This window comes from Ursus americanus, chromosome 15 (assembly GCF_024610735.1).
Source record: "Ursus americanus isolate L20-20 chromosome 15, mUrsAme1.1.p, whole genome shotgun sequence".
Taxonomy (NCBI): domain Eukaryota; kingdom Metazoa; phylum Chordata; class Mammalia; order Carnivora; family Ursidae; genus Ursus; species Ursus americanus.
The window spans coordinates 42,850,675-42,860,891 of NC_142141.1; the positions used below are offsets into that span (position 1 = coordinate 42,850,675).

At 39.1% G+C, this 10,217-nt stretch overlaps 1 pseudogene; it reads right to left on the reverse strand.

The window, feature by feature from the left end:
- Positions 1–2,689: 2,689 nt before the first annotated feature.
- Positions 2,690–3,485, reverse strand: LOC123785409 (ectonucleoside triphosphate diphosphohydrolase 6 pseudogene; annotated as a pseudogene).
- Between the last annotated feature and the right edge of the window lie 6,732 nt (positions 3,486–10,217).

Here is a 10,217-nt window from a genome sequence, read left to right on the forward strand (position 1 = left end):
AATTTAACAGCATCAATGGCCTATATTCAGAATACAGGAAGGACAACTACTGCCTCATTTTTCTGAACTATAGAAATTATTCTATCTTTGAAACTTATTTCTCTTCTTTGTGTAAAAGTTTAACTTCTCATAGTTCAGCAGTTTAGAACAAACCCTCTGTCTGTTCAAAATGGTCCCATTCTCCATCGCTTTTGGCAAAGTATGACCCAATTGACATGGTTCTAAGTTTTACTTTCTTTTCTGATAAATATATCTATGAAATCTTATTGAAAGTAAAATTGATTGCTTGATGGCTTGAAAGCTTGTGTAATTTACTCTAATAATTGTAAAAATGTTGTGCGAAATCTAAGACTATGGGCGTCTATGGGCAATAGGGTTAATCCTGAGGTTATATGTGGTTGAGGTTCAAAAAATATATATTTAATTTTGAATCTCAGACTGTAGACCTTTACATATTGTTAAAAGGTGTTACTGTGATTTATTCACTAAAGAACTAAACATTTAACACATTTTTTGACAAGTATTGTTCTTGCTTGAGAAAATTTTATGGGAAACACTTTCTTTTCCCTTGTAAACTTTTATTTTGGATGGAACAGCCAAGGTTCAGCTTATTCTTACTAGACATTCACTGCATGAATGACTCTGAGGGCTAGATGGGAAGACCCTGAGCCACATTTAAGCAGAATGAATGGACTAAGTCTCCCAAGGAACAGACCTCTGTCTGCTGATGGAGAGTCGTCTAGCAGGACACAAGATGGGTAGGGACAAGTACCAAGGATATCTCTGTGCCAGCAGGTGAACTGGCTGTGGCTCAAGACCCCAGACAGAGTAAAGAGAAGGGGAACGGTTGGGACTCTGACTCAGGCAGACCCCTGAGTTGGAATCTACAGATGAGAAGTGCAACGGAGTCCCCGGCGTCTTTTGCCATCACTTGCCTGCAAAGGTGGCTCCTGGTAGGGATGCACTTGAACAGAGTCAGTTTCCAGAAAAGGCAGCACTGTCGGTACATAACTCCTCCATGATCCACTAAGTGCCTACACTACAGAGATGGCGCTCAAAGACCTGGAAACTGAAGCACCACAACTATAAATATTATTAACGGCAATTGATTCTTGACATCACATTCACATGTAAGCACTGGTTTTGAAGAGTCGGGGCTCATAAGGGTCTACAAAGTGATATTTTGCAACCCCTAAACCCTCTTCCTTGGGATCCATGTGCCTGTTCGTAGTGACATCTCTGTCCGTTAGCTCCAAATCAAACCAGCCAAGGACTTGAGGAAGACATCTGGTTAATTGTGCATGTCCACACCCAAGGAAGAGAGAAACATGTTCAGTCACAAAGTTCATAGCAGTCTACCCCAGGATCCAATCCATCTTTCTTAGAGAGCCGTGTGTGTGTGTGTGTGTGTGTGTGTGTGTGTATCTGTGTGTCTGTGTGTCTGTGTGTCTGTGTGTTTTGATTTTACTTGGCTCATACTGAGAGGAACCAGGACAGTCTATAGAACCTCCCCACTCAGAGAATGTAGAGGTCTACTCCTCCAGGAAAAAACCAGGCAGGGAGAACCAGGTAGAAGGGAGAACAATAAAAGACTCCTTCCTCACAGGGATGCCCTGTCACAGCAGCAACAACCCTGGAGACAGAGGGGGCAGTGTGGAGGGAGAAGCTGAGTGTCACTGGTCTGAACTTATCTTGACCCAGTCTGGTCCACGGCTCACTTCCAGCCAACTGATAGACAGAGGCTCTGAGACCTGCACCTGCATTTTACCCCTTCCTCTGGAACCTCTCCCAAGCACTGGTCTTCAGGTCACATGAGACAAAGCTGCCATTCCAAAGCGAGGCTGCTGTGCTGTCCAGGTGAAGAAATAAAGCGCAACCCAAGAACCATCACACGGCGAACTCTGAAAGTCCCTGGGGCAAGTCTGCACAGAAGTGCCCCCACCCGAAGTTAGAAGGGAGGACGGTGTGAGGCTATGTTGTGGGCCCTTCCACTATCTCAACAGTTAAGTAAAGGACAAAATCACATTGGCTGATGTCTAGTCAGCTGACAGACCAGGCTAGGGAGTTCCTGAAAGGTATACTGTTTTTCTCTGTTTGTTTATTTTAAAGAATTAAAGTCGGGGGGGAGATTGCCAAAACCATTTGCCCACGCTTCAAAATCCATTCTAAGGAATATAGTCAGCATAATAAAAAATTATCTTTTTTTTTTTTTTTTAAAAAGGAATGTAGTCGGCAGATAGAGGCAAACTGTGGTATAAACCTCACAGATAGGTGTCCCAACAAATGTGTCCTCATTCCTTTCTTGTGTGCAATATCTGTTTCTGGTTTTGACTTTTTTCAGCTTTACCGAGGTATAACTAACTAGTAAAATCAGAATAAATGTAAAGAATACAAGATGATGATTTGATATATGTAATCCTTGTGAAAGGATTCCCACAATCTAGTTAATTAACACTTTTGTGTGTGTGAAAGCACTTAAGTTCTACTCTCCGTAAATTTTAATTATACAATACAGAATTATCAATTTTGGTCAAGATGTTTATACATTAGATCCTTAGAACTTATTCATCTTAAAATATTTGTTGTTCTCATGGAGACTGTCACCACTTTGGGGAGGATGTCCCAAGGTAAATCTGAGTGTTGACTGAGAGATGGGGGGAATAGGGCAGCTTGGCAGTAGGAAGCTGGGCTACCAAGAGGCTTGACTTTTCTGTCGGTTCAGTGAGTTGATGTAATGAAAAATGGCTCCCAGAGCATAGCTAGTCTTAACATTGTCAATTTTCTGAGTCAGCTTTAGCACTTTGTTCCCCAGAAACATGAATTCTTGCAGTAGCAAGCTGACATAGGTGAAATCCATGTGTATATACAAAAGGGTTGTTCTGTGGATGAGTCTCCATTGTCTAACACACACACTTGACTGAAGTTTCAAAGTCTACAACCGCAAGACTGACTCCTTTCTCTGCATCTATAAGTCCAAATTTTGCTGCAAAATCATGGTGGTAGGAAAATACAGAAAAAATCAAGTTCTTCACTTCTTCCATTTTGTTCACTGTGTTTTGAAGGATTTCTGCCCCTCTGCCAACAAACAACTCTTAGAGGCTAACCCTTTGGCTGTCCTGACAGCCTGTATATTATTTCAACATGTTCTTGTTCTCCTTTGAAACTGGGAGACAAACCAGGGCTGATCAATTCCTTTCTACCTTTAGCAGATTCTTTCTATACCATCCCAACCCACGAGTCTTACCAACATCAATACAAGACCCAGTAGATGTAGAAATGGAGACTATAGTTTCTGTTAAACATCTAGAATGATGTTATGCTACCAACTGGGGATGTCAGAAGGGTGCTCTCAACTCTTAGAAGACCTGAGTGGCTCTTGCCCCCAAATCCAGCATGTCTATGCTGTTTCTTCCTGGGGGCCTTCAGCTGCCTGTTAGGAAGCTGACTGTGAGCCATGTTGAAATATCTTCATCTATTCCATTCATGATAGAAACATAGCCATCTTCCACAGTGAAGGAGATGCATCAATGCTTCTTTCTCCTTGTGTCTCTTGCAGTTGCTTCTGAGCTTTTTCTCCTAATAATAGGTTTAAATTTGCTCTTCCCATGAAGACCAAAGAAGTGACCTTCCAGAAGACAAAAGGAGTTTCTTGTTTAACATCATCTCTTATTGCTCTCCCAAGATCATGTGAATAAGCAGAAAGGCCTGACTTCAGTGCTTTGAAGTTTTTTGGGTCAAATTGGGAGTTTCTCTGGGCTACTGTGCAAACTAGAAGATGAACATGTGGGTACCAGTTATTCCTATGCCAGACATGACCCTGTAGAAGACCTCATGACCACTTTCAGCTGTGGGGAGATCAGTGCAGGCCCACTGAACCCTCCCTGCCCCTGCAGCCACCTCCATGATGCTGAAGAAGTCCTGAATGACAGAGACCACTGCCCCCTGGTATACACCACATCAATAAACAGACACACAAACAGGCCCAGAGGTGATGCTTTCTTCAGCATCTTCAGGCTCCCATTATCTTGCATGCTCTCATTTCTTTGTCTGAGGACTGTGACTTAGTTAAGATGGCATAGCTAGTACATGGCAGAGCACAACCATGAGTCACCAGCTTCTCTCTCTAATTCAATGCACTTTATCATTTCATTTTTTCTATTGTTTCCAAAGCCTTTTACAGAATTCAGTGGTAGCAGAGGCACTACCAAACTTCTTTACCCAATGGTTGTTCAGATCTCTGGTTTCCCACATGAGTCCTGCATGGTCTCCTTTGTGCCATCCATGGATGCCAGTGTCATTCCTTTGGTGCAAGTAGGTGCAAGTAGGTGGAAGTTCCTGCCAGTTCTCCTGCCACATTCCCTCAGTACACTTAATTTTAAATTAAGCAAATTATACTTGTTTTAAATTAAAGATAAATCATGACAACACTTAGCTTGAACACATGCAAATATTTTAATCTAATAGACACATTTTTGTGTATAATGTTAATACAATTCTAATATTTAAACACCATACACAAACTCATAGTAGATAGTATACCATAGTTGAGTGATCTTAAATATCTCACAATGTTTTATTGACATATTTTTAAATTATGAAGTAAAATCATATGTTTAAATTCACTGTTCTTCTGTTGCAAAGACTTCTAACTCCAACTATCCAGACTTAGGCCAGGCTTCAGAGATTAAGAATGTGGTCCTCCATAAGCCCTCTCTTTAGACAGCAGCTGCAAGTCTGAGGGTCCTTGGGCAACAACCAGTTCTGACCAGCTGGCTATAAATTGGGGAGTTTTCACCACCTCTTCATGTTGGATAATTTGCTGGAACAATTTACAGAACTCAGGAAGAGCTATACTTATGATTACAGTTTTATTATAGCAAAAGGATACAAATCAGAACCAGTTGAAGGCAGAGAATATAGTTCAAGGTCCTAGAGGATTCCAAACACAAAACTTCTGTTGCCCTCCTCCTGTGGAGTCGGGTAACAACCTCTCAGCACATCATTATGTGATAACACACAGCAGAGCCAACCGAGACATTTACCCAGGTTGTGTTGTCTAAGGTTTTTGCTGGAGTTGCAATAGTTGTAGATTGTTGATGGCATCAACATGGTCATGTTAGTGAACTGAAATTCCAGCTCTTCTCCACTCTCTAGGATCTGGCTGGTACCATGTGATGCAAAGCCCTAAGCCTCATATGATTGGTCTTCCTTTCTGGCATGGCCAACCTCTGTCCTGAGTCATCTTCTTAGCACAAACTATGCTAGGGCCCACCCTGAGCCACCTCAGCATAAATCATAAGGTGTGCTTGAAGTCCACCGTAAATAACAAAGACACTCCTATCACTGAGGAAGTTCCAAGGATTTAGAGGTACTTCTCAGGAACTGAGACGAAGGGCAGCCAAACTTGTTATTATACAACCACTTAATCATAACCAAAAATGAATTAAAGAATACTTTTGTAGTGCATGTGATCTTCTACTATAAAAATTGAGAAAAAATATCAGTATTCGCACTCATGCGGTAAGCCATCCAACACTACAGAAAAGTTGGCTCCAACACTCTCTGCCAGAATTGTCTTCTGGAAATATTTTTGGAAACACTGTAGCACATGGAAAAAACGGAAATATTTTCCTGCAGAGTTCCATACAATAGCAGGTGTCAGAAACAATCACGTTTCGAAATGCATTCCTGAACATTAGGTAGGACTCCCTGTTTGGAGGTAGAGGTAAATACTCAGGAATGACTCCATGGGCCAGCAAATTCTAAAGAGAATCACTTCTATGTATGTCTACTAAAGAAATTCAGACCAAAATCACACCTTAGATACTTGAGAAGCTTGTAATAATATGTAATATTGGATTATCTGTGACCTAGATATAGAGGAATTATGCTCTATATTATGGAATCCAATATAACAAAGTGCTTTAGAGTGCCAATTCTGAAAGCAGCTTGCCTGGGTTCAAATACTTAGTCACTTACCAGGTGTGTACCTCAGGAAAGTCAGTTAACTTATGGTGTTGATATTAACAATAATCTCTCAAAAAATTGTGAAATATTGTTAAAGGGAGTTCACCTGAAGTGATTAAACAATTTTCAGCTCACTGCAAATATTAAATTAATGGGAGCTAATAGTAGTAATAGCAGTAGTGGTAACTCTGATATTGGAGATTTTAGCGTAATTTCTTTTATCTAAAATATAGGATTCTTTCACCTAAAATGTAGATTATCTTTATTCAAAATTAAACATCTAAAATATGCCTTTAAAATAGAGGAAACAATAATCTTGGTTGGAAGACATTTAAAAAAATATGTTTAGAGGGAATAAAACTCCAGCTTATGCCATTGGTGTACAGTTTTTGATAGTTCAACAATTGTCCCACAGACGGCAATGAGAAAGGAGACAGGGCACACGCTTTATAGTGAGGTTTTGAGAAAGGGATTCCTTCTCCCTTTCCCCTCTTCGTAGGGCCTGAATGCCTCTATTAAGGCTCATCTAATGTAGCTAAGAGATCACTTCCAAGTAGTGAATAACAGCCTTCGCTTCTTTATTCCTGGGTGCTGTTGAATTTGTAAGGATTTTGTTTTGATGAATACAGGTTTGTCCCACTTTGCAACCCCCTCTTCATAATACGGGGCCCAGAGTAGGGCTTCTTTCATCCTCTAGTCATCTAGAGTTCATTTTCCTGACCATATCACCAGTCCATTAGCTACTAAGGAGCTCTATAAATCCATACCTTACCATTGTCATTATTATTTATCTTCTGATGAATGAGAAATTATCATCTTAATTCTGCTCATTTAGGGAGCATACTTTTTCTTTTTCAGCCAAATAAACCTATCACAGGTCACAATGTAGCTGCCTTCCAGATTGCATGTTGGTTCTCTGCCTTTAGCCATGATGGTTGCTGGGAGTCCTCTAATAACTGATTATAGAGAAGAGGTTTTTTTAACTCCTTTTGGGATGTTTATGGGATCAGGTAACTTCTAAGAGGGAATTAATGTAGGGCCCAAAGGCATATCAGCTGCCTATTTCCTTATGTGACCCCTAATGCTAGTGGTCACCCCTGATGCCCATTCTTAAATATGTCATTTCCACTTGATGAGGTGAATCCTCTCTATTGCAATACTATTCTGACATAAACCCTGAGGTGATGAGTATTTCAGACACTACTTAAGCCCTTAAGAAGGGTTATAATTTGCCTTTCAAAAGGGTACTCCTGGAGGCAGCCTCGGATAATTTTTCGAGTTTTAAATCCCAGCCATCACAACTAGATGGTGCTTATAGGCTTTTGCCAAAGGCTCCAGTCAGCGTAAGCGCGTATTGCTGATACTTCTAATATCTTCTGATTGTCGGACCATATATGGCCTTGTATTATTTATCTGTTACTATGCAACAAATGAGCACACACATAGCTGCTGAAAACAACACACATTTATTATTTCATAGCTTTTGTGGGTCAAGAACCTTGCTATTGCCGGGTTCTCTGTATAGGGTATCTCATAAGACTAATGAAGATGTTGGCCCAGGTGGGAGTCTCAAATGAAGTCTCAACTGGGAAGGATGTGCTTCCATGCTCATGTCATTGTTAGCGAGATTCAAATCCTTGTGAATTATTAGAATCAGGGCTTCAGTCCCCTGTTAGCTGTTGCCTTGCCAACATGACCACTCACCTTGTCAAATCCAACAAAAGAGAGAGAAGAGGCAGAAGTCATGATCTTATATAGCCTAAGTGACAGGATGTCGCTTTTGCCATATTTTATTGATAAGCAAACCACAGTCTCCATTTAAAGGAGAGAGATTATAAAAAGCATAAATACCAGGAGGTGGAAATCCGATGTGAAATAAGATTCTGCCTGCTACAGTTACCAAAAGATCAGTGGAGCGATGGCTCTCTGAAGCTCAAGGGAACCTAGTGTTACTTAACCATTTAAATCCATATGTTTTCACAATTTTGTGGATTGGCCCTAAAACAATACATAGATATGCATCATGATTTCTCTTGAAACCAGACAACTGGACCAATCTTTCTGCATCCTCTTTTGATTTTGGAACTGGGGGGAAAAAAAGCAGTACTTTATTTTTGGATGATTGAAAATCTCTTTGTTTTAGCCCAAGTAATAAATACAATTTTACTGCTTGTCCTGGGTCCTGTACTTTAGTTACATTAATCAACATCTCCCTAGTAGTTATATCAATAATCAGGTATTTTAATTCATTCTCACCCTAATCTTCAGGTTAAGATATCGACATTATATCATCAATATAATGAATAACAAAAGTTTTCAATTAAACAAACCCAAGTCTTAACAGGTGATGTCAACACACACAAAAATTTAAATGTCCCTGTGGGAGAACAATAAATGTGTAGTTCATTCTATCTCAAATCAAAGCAAATTGGCTCTGGTGTGTTTCTGAAATATAAATTGAAAAGAAAGTGTTAGCTAAGGCCATCACAGAAATACCATTCTTCCTTAATGGAGTTAATTAGTATCATACCAGGCACAACTGATGTTATTACAGGCACCTCTTTATTCAATACTTGAGGGTCTGCAGTTAATCTACAGAATCCCTAGCTTTTCTCAAAAATCCTACTGGTCCATTAAATGATAAATTTTTAAGTATTCTTATGTCTGCATCTGGTATATCATTAACTAAAAAGGAAACTTCCAAATGTCTCCCAAGTAACCAACATTGTTTTCAATTAAGCATTTCCATGGATTTAAATAATTCTAAACTCCTTATAGCATACCTAGCCCAAAGAGGATGGTCAATTTGGATAACATCCCTTCCTTCAACATTTGAGGTAAAGAAGAGTGCCCCATTTAGATATCACATATATCAAATAATACATTCGAGTGGATATGCCAAGCTTTGACGACATCATTCCTTGTCTCAGTATACTTTTATCCTTGGAGAGCTGTTTTATCTATATGGTTGATACAGTATGTGGAATTCAAGAGATTGCCATATTTCACATAAACATATATTTAAAGGGTAAAAACAAATGATCATTTATCTAGTATAATCCTTGATTTTCACTAAAAACTTATTATAAATTTCATAATAAATTTCAGTGTTTCCAATACATTTAAAAAATAGAAATAGGGATGCCTGGGTGGCTCAGTCAGTTAAATGTCTGCTTTTGACTCAGGTCATGGTCCCAGGGTCCTGGAATCCAGTCTTGCTCAGTGGGAAGCCTGCTTCATCCTCTGCCTGCTGCTCCCCCTTTGTGTGCTCTCTCTCTCTTTCTCTGACAAATGAATAAAATCTTAAATAAATAGAAATAAAAAATTAATGTAAATTTCTCTGAATTAATGTATTTACAATTACATTAACAAAACAATGAGATTTATGAATCTGTCTTTCTCAATGCTCAAGCTCAAGAACATCCTAATATCTTACTGATAGCAGTCAATGGTGCTTTTCTCTAATTACAGAATGCCCTCCATTCACCATTTCATGTATTTAGTGATTACATAATATAGATAAATCATTTAACAGCAGCACTGTAAACACCCTACTATGTTTGGTTTTGGAAAACAATATTTGATTTTTCATATCATCTTCATGTGGTCCTCATTACCATGTTTACTCTCAATCACATGGTTTGGTCCAGTTTCTTACCCTATCCAACCAGTGTTTGAATCACACTATATCCATAAGGTCTAATAAGTGTTTTGCATCATATTAAGTGGGTACATAAAAACAACTTTTTCATTTGTACTAACATTATGACAAAGCTTAACACATTTCTTCATATGCTATCATTAATATGACTTTTCTACTAAAATTCAAAGTATCTTTTATTTCCTTCATGTTTTCAAAACTAAAGCTAATAATTACATATGTTAAAGTTTATTCAAAATATCACGACCTATTACAAATGTTACTAGAGACCATTTCATGTTTCAGGAAGACATTTTTGGCTATCAATTTTTAAGACAAGAAAATACTGTATTTGTGAAGATGACTTTTTATAACATTAAAATAAGAATTAGAAGTTCACCTGGGTGGCTCAGTCGCTCAAGCAACAGACTCATGATCCCCCAGTGGTGAGATTGAGCCCCTGTTGGGCTCTGCACTTGGTTGGGAGTCAGCTTGAGATTCTCTCTCTCCCTCTACCCCTCCCCCTACTCTACCCCTGCATGGGTGAGTGAGCATGTGCTTTCTCTCTCTTTCTCAATTAAATAAATAAATAAATAAATATTTAAAATCT